Raw genomic sequence first — 13,022 nt, 5'->3', positions numbered from 1 at the left:
ACCTATGCCTCTCACTTTCACAGATCTGTCCAGCTGAGGTGTGTCTGGATAGTGTATATTGCAATGACCCTGGAACAATACTGCTCTGTTTGATGCATGGCATTGCTTTCGTTGTAAACATGTGCTAGCCACATATGTCCTGAATAAAGTACACTGTTATTATTTGAATGAAAAGACATGAAATGAGCATTTACAGTTCGTGTGCAGCTTACTATTCCTTCCTTCTCAACATCATACTCTGGATGTCCCTTAATTTTTTCCAAATTGCAGTTTTCATCTAGTTTAGAAATCCACAGGGACCTTGAATGAACAGCTTCCATTCAGCAAAAATCTCTACAAGGTGAAGTATTTTGGGCCAGATCCAACACCACTGCTAGTGGCCTCCTTGTTTTCAGCAAGACGCAGCCCTGTCCCCTGAGCCTTTCTCCACACGAGAGCAGCGTACAGGCAATGCTGTGCTGTACCAAGGGTAGTGCCCCTCTGTCCACGTGGTGATGGGACATTGTTAATGTCTCAATAAATGAATTCAGGGTTATTTTGACAAGCCATTCCCAGCTCTTAGCTGAATCCCTCAAATTAGGGTTTGCCTGTACAATGCAAATGCTCTCGAGCTAGCTGGAGACAGCGGGCTGCTCTCTAATGTTATTAGTACGTTGTTTAATATGGAATAATTTCTCCCCAGAGTCCTTCTTATGCAGCCTGTTGGCCTCTGGTAGGGCTCATGGGAACAAACACTTGCAGGGCTTGGCTCTTTGTCACACATCTTTCCAAGTCAGCGTTTCCCTGGGCTCGGGTTACACCAGGCTCTGCAGTGAGCTCACAATAACACCTTGTATCTGAAATTGAGGATGGATGTGAATGTGCTTGCATTAAGGCAGTTCAGAGTGATTTGCATTTTGTGTGCATTCAGGCTTATAGAGATTTGATTTCCCATACATGACTGAAATGATTTAGGTACCAGACTTTATCATCCAGCACCTTTATTGTAATGGATACAATTGGGAACGTTTCTTGTTTTTGCATTAAAGATAACTTTGAAACAGGAGCTGTCAGCTCTGCCTCGTAGCAGCACAAAGCTCTTCATTCTAGAATGCACGTTATGTTTGATGCAGTGTGCAGGTCTACTGAGCCCCGACAGATGAAGGGGCTGGTTATTTAAAATCCATCAGTTTATCTACAGCAGCTTGGAGAGCAGCACTAGACTTTCTGCAGTATGTGCTTTGAGATGTGGTCTTTTCATCATTATGCAGTAGCCTCAGGAAAGATACTTGATCCTTACTTTGGTTATCAGCCTTCAGTTTTCCAAGTGAAACCCTCAGCATCCTGCTCATGAATGCATAATTGCTCTGGTTAAGACTTCATCAAAATGTCCAGAATGAATGACCTGGAGCTGAAGAAAAAACCTGATAGATTCTTTACTGCCCAATCAAAATCCTAAACTAACAGAATCTCATCTGTGAAGGGTCATTCAATTCTCTCCTGAATCCAGTAATACAGCCTGCAATGTATGTGCTACAAATACATGAATAAAACATTTTCAGGCTTTTCAGAAGTGAAATGAGACTCTTTCTTTCATGCTTTCAGCTTAGCAGGAGCTATGCTTTAACAACTGATGGGTGTACAATATAAAATTTGAGCACACAGCAGAATTAAATCGTGGTAGCTTGGTTTTGCTGCATAAACTGAATGATCGCATTCCACCAAAATCTCTCTTGAATGACCTAGCGTGAAAAGTATTCTTTATGTGGCACAATTTATTAAAGGAAGCAACGCCTCTGTAAAGCAATTGTTCTGTTTCCCGCTTTTCAACCACTGTCACTGAAAGCACAGCGTGAACTTTTTTCAGATCGCTTAGTGTGCATAACCTGGTCTTAAAGTCTGCCTTCATTAGGCTGAAATATGTAAACTTCACATGACAAAAACTGTATATTTTTTTTTACTGAGTTGTATAAAATGCAGATGGTTTTTGAGGTGTAAGACTGAACCTTGAGTTCAGAGGGATATATAACCTGAGTACAATAACAAATATTATTGTGCAAAAACTGTGTGGTATAAAAATAAATATTGTGTATATCAGTATAAATATTGATTGCTTGGACTAGTATGATTCAAAACTGAGTACATACAGCTCATTATAGCAATTAAAACCATAATAGCAAGAATTTAATGACAAATATATTAAAATGGGTAAAAAGCATGTTCTGAGAACCTTCCTTGTTTTAGGAGTCAGGAAGAATTTCCTCTGAAGTCAGATTATCTGGTAGCTGTTCAGATACAAAGACAGTCTGAGGCACGTTAGTAGAATGAAAAAGAACTTCATTGAATCATAAAATACGATATAGAATATAGATTTGACGGAGTCTTTGCTCAAACATGGCAGCTTCTGTGGTTTAACGCTTAAGTATGAGGAAGAAAAGTCCTTTGGCAGGGCTGTGCAAGTAATGCAAAGGAGAGATGGCATCATTATTCTGAGACACAACAATGACATTTGCTGTCACGTATCTGCTATCTACATTTTTAAAAATATTTTTTCTAAAACTTGCTGGAAGTTTGTGACTTTTATGTTTCCAAGGGTATCTTAAGCTTAATTTTTTTAAGGCTGTTGTCACTACTCAGATTTTTTTGTCTTTCCTTTTTCAGGAAACTAACACAAAATTACATGCAGCACAGCAATTTTTTCACATTGGAATTAGCCTCCATTCTAAAATTCTCAGGCTTCTGTAAGGTGTGGCCTTTTGCAAAGTGCCATCAGTAAATGAGCAACCTGAAGCATAACTGGGATGACAGACGGGATGTTTTCTTCCCTGCTAATTTGTGTTTTACTGACATTAAAATATCAAATGAACACACATCTATTTTCAGAACACAAATTCCACAGTAATTTAGCCCTGTTCATCTGGCACTGATCTGAGGCCTCTGACACAGTTTTACTGTAAGCAAAAACACGTTGCCAGCATGGTGGATGAACAGGATGAGAGGTAAAGCGGCCACACGTACTCCTGTGACCTGACTTAGACGTCAGCTTTTATCCCAAAATGTGTGGTTCATTCCACCAGGGATTTGGTGGATTTTGCTAGGCAGCTAATGGGGGTCTGTGACTTTAATTAGTATTTCAATGTGTTTACATTTAGCAGGTCTGTTCTTACTCAGCAGTGCAGGCTGATATTGTTCAACTTCTGCTTCCTTCTTTTTTCTCTCGCTCCAGTCTGATATGAAGTGTTATTCAGAGCAGAGGCAGCCTGTGCTGAGAGCTTGCAAAACTCCTGGTTGGCATTAGCCATTTTTTCAGCAGGTTTTGCACTATTTTCTGTAACAGCAGTATTTAAAGCCCAGGTCTTCAAAAGTAATTTGGTGCCTGATTTGAATTCCTGTTCAGACCAGTGTCCTTGAGGGTTGTAGTTTGATAGCCTTGTGTGTAAAATCAGTGTGTAACGCTGAAAGCTCTTATGGACCTCATGGGATCTCTGCTTATTTTTCTCTTCTGTTTTGTGTGCCTGCTTGTTTTGCTTCCTATACTCAGGACCTCTGATTGCTGTCTCAGGAGTGTCTGTGAATACCAAAGTGGTGTCTTTCACCTCTGCTGCAGCTGGACAGGAGGGGTTTAACAAGGTCAGAGCCGCCTGTCCCCGCAGTCTGCCCGCACTCTGTCCCAGGCTTTCACACATGGGGATCAGCACCCTTCCAGAGCAGCCACTCTCCCTTGGTGCTTCAACCCAGGGACAGCCGAGAGCCCCAGACAAGCCCCAGTTTTGGGCTTGAGCCACTCATTGCGGTGAAGACCAGAATGATGGGTTTATATTGATTGCTGACAAGAAGGAAGGAGGGGCTGAGTGAGAGGCTGATGAACTGACAATATGGGAAATTTCATCCTTTTCCAGATGGAAACTTCATTTGATTTCCAGTGGCACTGAAATACTGTATTTAATCTTACTTATCAGCTGAGTATAGCTAATTAGAGTTAATATATATGTGATGTATCCATACTAATATATTTTTATATAGCTAGTATGGCAAATTATAGCTAATAGTTTATAGCTTTGTGCCTTTTAAGATGGTTTCAGCCCTGAAGAGATTGCAGTCTTGCTGGTTTGTTCCATCTGGGGAAGGGAGGAATAAAATGGGATTCAAGTGCTGTCCTGCACATGACAGGGTGGAGCATAAGGGAGAGGGCAGGGGTTGGGTTAGCAGGTAGTGGATTTTCTGGGGAAAAGGACACTGCAAAAAATAAAGAAACATCTTTAAGTTTCTTAAGGCAAACTTAAGTAAGGCACTTCTTAAGTAGCTTAAGGCAAACCCTTCAAAAGAAATCTTACAAGCTCCAAATAAGAAGTGCTGTGTCCAGTTTTGGACACTGCAATTAGCAGATATCAACTGGTAAAATTCAGAGTAGAGCAATGAAAATCACAACAGCTGTAGATGGAAAAGAAGTAGACAGAGTAGAGCGTACTTAGCTACAAAAAGCATATTGGGACCTGTAGGTAGATGACAGTAGCTGAGATACAGGGACAGAGCCTGTCCTTCTTGTGTGCTGTGGAAACAACAAGTCCCGTTCATAAGCATCGACTGAGGCATGGCTGAGGATGTTTCTGAAAGCAGGTTAGATAAAACACCATTTTGGAATAATTCAGATCTAGCTGATCATATCTTTGGGCAAGAGGAAGGCTGGAGGGCCTCTGACAGCCCTTCTTTCCCATCTGGTTCCAGGATAATAGTGTTGATGCAAGGATTTGGGGCATCTGGAGAAGCAGTGTGGCCTCGTTATGTTGGACCAGCAGAGTTGTTACAAGGACAAGGGTAAATAAGGAAAGGCAGACAGCTTGAGTGGATAAAAGATAATTTGAATAATGCTGCATGGTGGGGATAAGGAATTGCTATCAAATCACTGTTTCACTGTTTTTGAAGTTGACTTGATTGCCCCTTACTGGGCACGAACACCAAAGCCAAGGGAATCCTGGTATCTGAAAAACACTTTCTGAGTGAGCGGAATCTTTAGAAAGGCTCACTGTCTCTCACATGGGACAAGTATATGTTGTTTCCAATCTCTTAATTAAGGCTTTTAGAGAATGCTTTTCTTTTCCTTAACCCTCTTTTTTTTTTTTTTTCCTTTCATGGGATGAGCAGGAATTTAATTCTGTTTACGGCCTTGACCACCCTGTTAAAATCTGTTGGCATGGGTCAGCGGGTTCCAACACTTGAATTAAGGAAATGTGAAGATGTACAGGCATCACGTGGTCATGTAGGCTTAAAGTCAGTTAGACAGGCTAGAAATTATGTGAGCTTTAAATAATAAAAAAGCTATCAGCCCTTTGATGGCATGAGTGAGACAGTAAGGAAGTTCAAAGAAGTTGTTTCTTAATGCTTTATTCCTTGAAATGCGCTTCTGTATGTATCACCACTTAAATTGAGAGGTGATAAGGCATTTGTCAAATAGCTCAAATTTACTCTGCTTGAATTTGGAAGAGGAGTTACTGAAATTTTAGTAAGTGCACAGGAAACCTGGAGCTCATAATATACTATGAAAGGTTTGTTTGTTTTGTCTAATTTACATCTTTCAACCTTTCATTTTCTGTAGAAGGAGGTAGAATATGAATTGCTTTTTTTAATGCAGCAAAGATTCTCTAAAGGTTACTATAGTCTCTGTAGTCCATTCAGCACATTCAGAATGTAAATTAGTTCCACATCAGAGTCTTTTTGTGAGGCTTTTCATTACAGGGGGACATGTAAAGCACTCGAAATTCTTTTTTAATTTCAGATAAAGGTGGATCAAAAAGTGGATAGATCTCTTTATTTGTATTTTTAAGAGTCTTTTTAATACTTTTTCCTATCAAACATGAAAAGGAAAATAGTTGCATTTCTAGGCATTTGGGGACCCCTTTGAAGCACTGAGCAAAGGAATGCTTAATACTTTGAAACTATGTATTATTGAAACTATCAATTACTTTAACATTTTTCAAAGGCAAAACAGGTTCCTCACCAGACCAGCTTTGTGTCTCGTTTTTCCTGTTCTGAGAGATTGCCTATCTGTATTGTAATGAGAAGATGGTCAGACTAGCCTAATGTTTAGCACTTCTTACTTTTCATCTTCAAAATGATTTGTGAACATCAAGCAGGCATATCAACTTGAGTTTCTCTAGAAAATACTTGTGTTGAATACAAAGCAACATAACTTTTTGTAAAGTCTTGTGGCAATCATCACATACTAGTGGTAATTTTAAAACCTTCCAAAATTTAAATAGGACAAAATCAGTTCAATTTGAGGTTTTTTGTTTCTTTTCAAACTAAAATAATACCTGTTGGATTTCTATAGTGATATATAACATTGCTCAAGATTTTGTGTTATTGAGGCCTGGCTTTGTAATTTTGACTCAGATTTTTGCTGAAGTCAAAGATTGCAGCACTGAATTCAGTTTGAAGCAATTGCTTTGTTATTTGCAATGTGTAGGGGTTGATTAAAGCTTTTGTGACTCCTCCCATTCATCTTGTTCTTGCTTACTTTTTTTTTACTAACACTTTTAGACTGCACCAACAGAGATGAAAATCTGCCCAGAATGTGCGCTGGGTCCTGAAAGAAAGGCAGGGAGGATACCATAAAAACCTGGTATCATAAAGGTCTATTGTGAGAAAACTCTGTTTGGGAGGGTGGCTCTTATTTGCTAAAGAGCTCTGATTTATCAGGCAATATGTAAAGACTGTAGTGCAAGAAAAGGTGATGGAGAGAAGAAATGGACCAGTTAATTATTCAGGTCTGATATCTGGTACTGCTGGATGCTTATTTAACAAGTCTTGACTCACAATGTGTGCAGTGGTTAAAAAAATGAAAACTTCTTCATCTCAAAGGAAGAAACAACTTGGAAAACTCCTGGAAGATTTCTAAGGAGGAGGACACCACTGCACATGTTTATATTGTTGAACATTCAGCTTATATATGTAAGGAAAAATATGATGACATAAAGAAAAATGTAAATGGGATATAAAATCCTCTGATTATATGTTATTTGGTTTATGTGACCTTTCTTATTTTATTTTTATATTCCTTTGGAAACAACCTCTTTTTGTTTTTTCATCCATTTTCTTAGCTATTTTTTGTTTTAAATGTTGATGGTTTTTTTTTCCCCTGGTGATAATCTATGGCTGGTCTTTATTGAAGTGGCTCTCTACTCAACAGAGTGGCAACTCTATTCAATTATGGCTACATAGTCCTTCTCCCACCAAGTCTTAAACTGTGCATATAATTTTATGGCCTAGAAACTGATATAATATTTTAAAGGCTTCTTTCCCTTCCTCTTTTCTTCATCCCCTACAGAAAGTGGAAAAGCTCTTACTTTTTTGATAACTGTGAAGAATTCATCCCTTTTAAAGATTTCTGTAAAAATTCTATTATCTACCTCTGTTTTAAAATCATAAATGGATAATGTAGGTGTTGAAATACTCTGAAGATCTTGGATCATTACAATAGCTCTGTAATTACATTTAATATTAATGATTTTCATTAGGAAATTATTTGAGTTTACTCCTTTCATCCTAAAGACTTATGGTGCTATATAGTAAAACATTAATTACAGCTTAAGACATCCCTGGAAGACAAATGAGTCCTCAGGCTTGTCTAAAAGTGTGACAGAGGAGCTGTAAGTGAAGGCTGCTCACAAGACAGGAGCTGTGGGCCAGGTCAGAAGACAGAATAATTCTAATGTGGTCTGACTTCTTTTTCCCACTGTATGTCCCAGCCATATGAATTATTTTTTTCTTTTTGGTGCAATTTTGAAAGAGCTTTATCTACATCTCTCTGAGTCACAAGCATTGCCCAGGGGAGAATGAGACAGCTGGAGAACAAGAAAAGTGGGGATTTCTCTGGCCAGACCCTGGCCAGCTGCTCCTGGGGTCACAGGGGCTGTGTTTAGCATGGGACAGTGCTCTGGGGCTGCTTTTGCTCCACTCCTCAGGACCTGCTGCTAGAAGCTGAGACAGCTCTACTTGAACATGCACCTGAATTTCCTTCTGAGTTTAAGCCCATGATTATCTCTGCTTTAGCAGCACTCTCTGACACCCTTTAGTAGAGAAATATGCACTGTGGTTTTATATCAAATACCTCTAACCTGTGCCTAGAAAAGAGAGACAGAGATTAAGTCACCAGAACTGACTGACAGCTATCTTGAATGTGCAATTTTTTCTTTTAATAACAGAGAGCAAAGATGTTCACAAGATGTTTTTTGGTGCTTTTTACCCACCTTGGCACTGGAACACTGAATAGTTTCCAATTAATCACTTTAATTGCTTTTTTTGCTGGAGCTAGAGCAAAAATCAACATCTACTCTTCTGCAGAAGTCAAATGCCTGAGATGTTTGTCATGAATGGCTTCTGCTAATGGCATGATATTTTATCTTACAAATAACCAGAAGTTTGCATTGATCCATGGGAGAATTAGGGAAGACCAAGTTACCTATTAGATACTGCACCTCACTAATGCACAGATTAAGCTGCTGTCCATAGTATTTCCCTGCAGTGTAAAGACTTTTTCTGGCCTTTTTTGGGGGGAGGGAGGGTAGGAGGAGAGTGATGGTGAGTGATATCCTGGATGACACCAAGAAGTCAGGCACTGACACCTGAAACAAGGATATAAGATTCTTCTTTTGTTGCAGTTGCTTTTTGCACCTTCTAAATTGGAGCCTTGGTTTCTTGGTGTATTTTTTGGTTTTGTTGTTGTTTTTTTTTAATTTATCATGTTACAGCAGCTTGCCTCTGATGCTGGAGCTTAAGCAAAGGAGGTATCACAACCTTTAAGCTCCTTTCCTCAGAGAAATCCCACTTAGCATCTGTTGGAGGAGGAGAAATTCTATGGTTGCTGATGCAGTCCCTCCTCTTCAGGTGGGGTATGATTATCCACCTGCTATTTCCTGTGGAATGCAAGGTCCTTTGATCAGGTGAGATAACAGCAACATTTCTCAGGGGCTTGGAAGTGATGTTCTACAGGAATGGGACAAGCTTTTCAGCAATTGCTGAACCTAGAAATTTCTTTCACCTTCCAGACTTGCCAGCTGTGCAGCCCATTCTGTTACTAGCCAAGGTGGCACTAGCAGCACTAGACATGGATTGTAACCCTGCTGCCTCTTGCACAAGCAGCAAGGAAGATGCCCCTGCTGCAAAGGCCTTACACCTGAAGATGCCACCATTTGCTGTTGCTGCTTTGGGGCAGATCCCTGCCTTTTTGCACCTCATTGTTCATTTTCAATCTCCAGTTCTAATCTCAATCCCTCACATTTGACAGATTATTCTGTCAGAATTATCAAATGGGTATTCTTTATTTTCCATTATATTTGTGAACAGGAATGACCCCTTTGCTTTGAAAACTGACTTGTCCAAGTATCCTTCTTATTTTTGGGTGGCATGAAAAATATCAGAAACTTTCAGCACCCTCTCAGTTGCTGCCTTCTTGTATTACACTGCTGGAAGTGAGCCCTTCAACCAGTGACATCCATCCATTTCTTCCTTTTAATGAAAACATTTTGAGGATGCTAAAAATGATGGAGCCTTTATCTGACAGCTTTTCTCAGGCGTTTGCTGAGCATCATTCACCGTAATCCCTTTTGGTTGTGTGCAGATACATAAATATGCTATCTGAGCTGAAGGGGGATGCAGCAATGATTCTTCTGCACTGGCACAGCTCCAGGTGTGGGGCTGGAACACTTGCAAGTGTGAGAGCCATTCCTGCAACTTGGTCTGAATCTTCCCAGCAGGCTCAGAAGCCTCTCTGGCCCAGTGCAGTGGTGCTTGAGCTCCATGACTGACTCCATTCTGCTAGCAATGACTTTCTCCTGTAATCTGGCTTCACCCTTCTGGGCTGAAATAATCCATCTTGTCATTCATTCCCATTAGAGAGTCATTTGGATACAAGAAAAGCAGAAAGCTATTGATGAGTAAGTTCAGGAGACTTGGAATTAAACTTTTTTTTTATCCTGACAGTAATTTCATGACCAGCATGAACTGGCTGCAATGTAATGAGGAATTGGGAGAGGAATACAAGAGTCCTTCTGGTAGAAGAATAACAGGTGATCTGTTCAAAGTGAAAAAAAAAAATTGTGGCATCAAGCTGTACTCTGTCCTGATTTCAAATGCAAATGACACTCGAGAAATGTGAAAGACCAAAAGGTAGATAGAAAATGGAAATTTTTTTGTTCCTGAGAGGGCACACCATGCAAAGGCAACATTTTCTGAATCTTATTCATACTTTTGACTTTATTGTTCAGAATAGTCTCTAATTCTTGTGATTGATGAAACAGACACCTAAAGTGGTAGGAATCATCATGCAACAGAAGGACTGTGGGATATTCTTAGTCTGAAAAGTTTCAATCCAATAAGAGACTAAATTGTGTGAAGTAGATTGATGGTAAGAAAAACTGAATCCTGACAGTAAATGTCAGGGAAGATATATTAATGTACAGTAATGCAGTAGGAAATAGCCTTTTTCTATCTTCTATTGCAACTTCAGTAATTACTTTCAAAAAATGTTACTAAGTGTCTTTTAAAAAGACATGAACCAAGCTACCCTGTTCCATATATAAAAACTTGAAGTAAACTAAAGATTAATTGGACAAATGTAGAAAGAAAAACTGATACAAGAGGTTCCTGGACACTTTGTAGTCATGAAGCATACTTTAATACAGTGATTTCTTTCTTCTTTTGGCTTTTTTAGGAGAACTGGGCAAAATGCTCAGTGATTTTGGGCATAATTTTAGTGTTTTTTTTCCTTTCTTTTCTTTTTTTCTTTTTTTTTTTTTTTTTATCAAGAAAAAGGAGGAGAACTTGCAGCATATTTCCAGTCAGTCTTTTTTGAATGACCAAGGTGGTTGACAGGAGCGCCCTTACCTGAGCCCCTCCCCTTGAAGTGTTAGAGGAGAAATGATTGAAGAATAGTTATTCCATCCCATGGAAAGTTCTTGAGGTTTCTGAAGTCTTTCTGTATCTTTTGTAGGAACAAAATACAAAGCAGCCCCTTTCAAGTGCCTCTGTGAAAGAGAGACGCGTTGACATGCCTAGTTTGAGATCAAAGTCCTCAGGTATCCAGTTGGAAGGTTTCATTTTGGTCACAAGCAAAACACTCTTGAAACGTTCATGTTCTTCTGAGATATTTCATCTTTGATGTAGTGGGTTATTTGGCTAAATACCACTTTGAAAATGTTGAGAGTAGGTCTGTGGTTTTGGTGCCAATGTGCTGGGATGGGAGGAACTTAAGTGGGGAGAGCTGATAGATGAAGAACTACCAGGAAAGACCTGGAAAAGGAACATGAACATATAATAAGGTGTTAGGTCTGTGCAGGATCTAGCCTCCTTAAATTGAGACTTAGGAGCCCAAAGCCTAAGGCTCAGGCTGTCTGATTCTTGCACTGCAAGGTATCTCTATTCTGTGGCTGAAAATTTCCCGGGTGCTTGGTGAACTTGCCAGTGTCCCGCTGAGGGGTCTAAAGCACAGGGGATTTTTTCATGTCAGTGTGTAAAATGAACACTGAGGTCAGGTATTTATTACAGCCCTTTATTACAAATCTGTTTCTATATTCTTCAGCCTCCAGCATCAGTGGTTGTAAGATGAGGCTTTTTGTATGCTGCTGCCTTGCAAACATGCTGACGTGTCTTCATAATTGCAGCTGACGTGATATGCAGTGCAAGTGAGACCTCATCCTGCTGCAAGTGCAGGGTGTGGAAAGCAGTGATGGCTTTAAAAGGTACCTGTATTTGTGTAGATTACATTATTTTTGTGTTATACTAATATATGGACTTGAGAGAGTACATTTCTTGTGGAAATGGGGGCATAAATCAAATTAATCATGGAATCATAGAGTAGTTTGTGCTGGAAGGGACCTTGAGGATCATCTACTAGATCAGGTTACTCACAGCTCCATCCAGACTGTCTCGAATACCTCCTGGGACAGGGAGTCTACAAACTCTCTGGGCAACCTGTTCCAGTGCATCACCACCACCCTCACAGCCAAGAATTTTCTTAATACCTTTTCTAACCTGCCCTCTTTCAGTTTCAGGCCATTCCCCCTTATCCTATCATACTTGTTCTTATGAAAAATCCTTCTCCAACATTCTTGCAAGTCCCTTTCAGGTACTGTCTCTCCTCCAGACTCTCCAGCAACCTCTGCTCTATCAGCCTGTCTTCACAGGAGTTAAATGCTGGACAGGAGAATTTTCATATTCTGAACTAGTGCAATTACAATAGCTGTTCAGTATTATGGAAAAGGAAAAAAAAAAAAGAGGGTCAAAGCTGGTAAGGTTTGGAAATTCATGGCTTTGTTCCAGGTATGATAATCTATATAGCAAAACATCTCTCTGTGAATCACATTTTCAGGCTCTGATGATAACAGAAAATCAGGAATCCAGAAATAAGCTCATTGAAGATTTTGCACCACACACACATACAAATGGAGCATCTGGATGTCAATGTCACTGTCTATGGTGCATCCTTCCCCATAGAGACTAAGAAGATTTAATTTTCATCACATGAAGAGTCAGATATAAAAGCTCCATTACTCTTGAAGGTTCATATATAGAAAACTAGGAAATAAAAAAAACCAAAACAATTGCTTTTCAAAAGAATTACACATAGAAATGGAATTTGTGGGTCCCGTACATTTTCACAAGATCTTTCAGTTTTGTCCAGGAGTTTGTCTTAGACAGATGGCTTGGTGCCAAAGTTAGTGGCAAGTATTTATGGCACTCAGTTAACTCGGTTCCAGCTCTACCCTGTGTTACATCTTTGGCTGGGTGGTGGGTTCTGCACCCTGCTCCTCATCTGTGGAAGCAGTGCCATGTGTCCTTTCCCTCCGAGAGCGTAAACTCCTCTGCTCTGGTGATGTCTTTTATGATGAGTACAGAGGATGCAAATCTTGTTTAGTGCCTCTGAGCTTCCACAGTATGCAATTATCAATGTTAATGTCTCCAAATTGAGGAAGTGATTGGATCTAGCAGACTGCTTTGTTGTTTGTTTGTTGTGTAATTATCAGCATTCATTACAAACAGGTATGTCT

The sequence above is a fragment of the Cyanistes caeruleus genome, chromosome 2, assembly GCF_971803275.1.
Source record: "Cyanistes caeruleus chromosome 2, bCyaCae1.hap1.1, whole genome shotgun sequence".
Lineage (NCBI taxonomy): Eukaryota > Metazoa > Chordata > Aves > Passeriformes > Paridae > Cyanistes > Cyanistes caeruleus.
The sequence above is the reverse complement of the archived record's forward strand: the minus strand, read 5'-3'. Positions refer to the sequence as shown.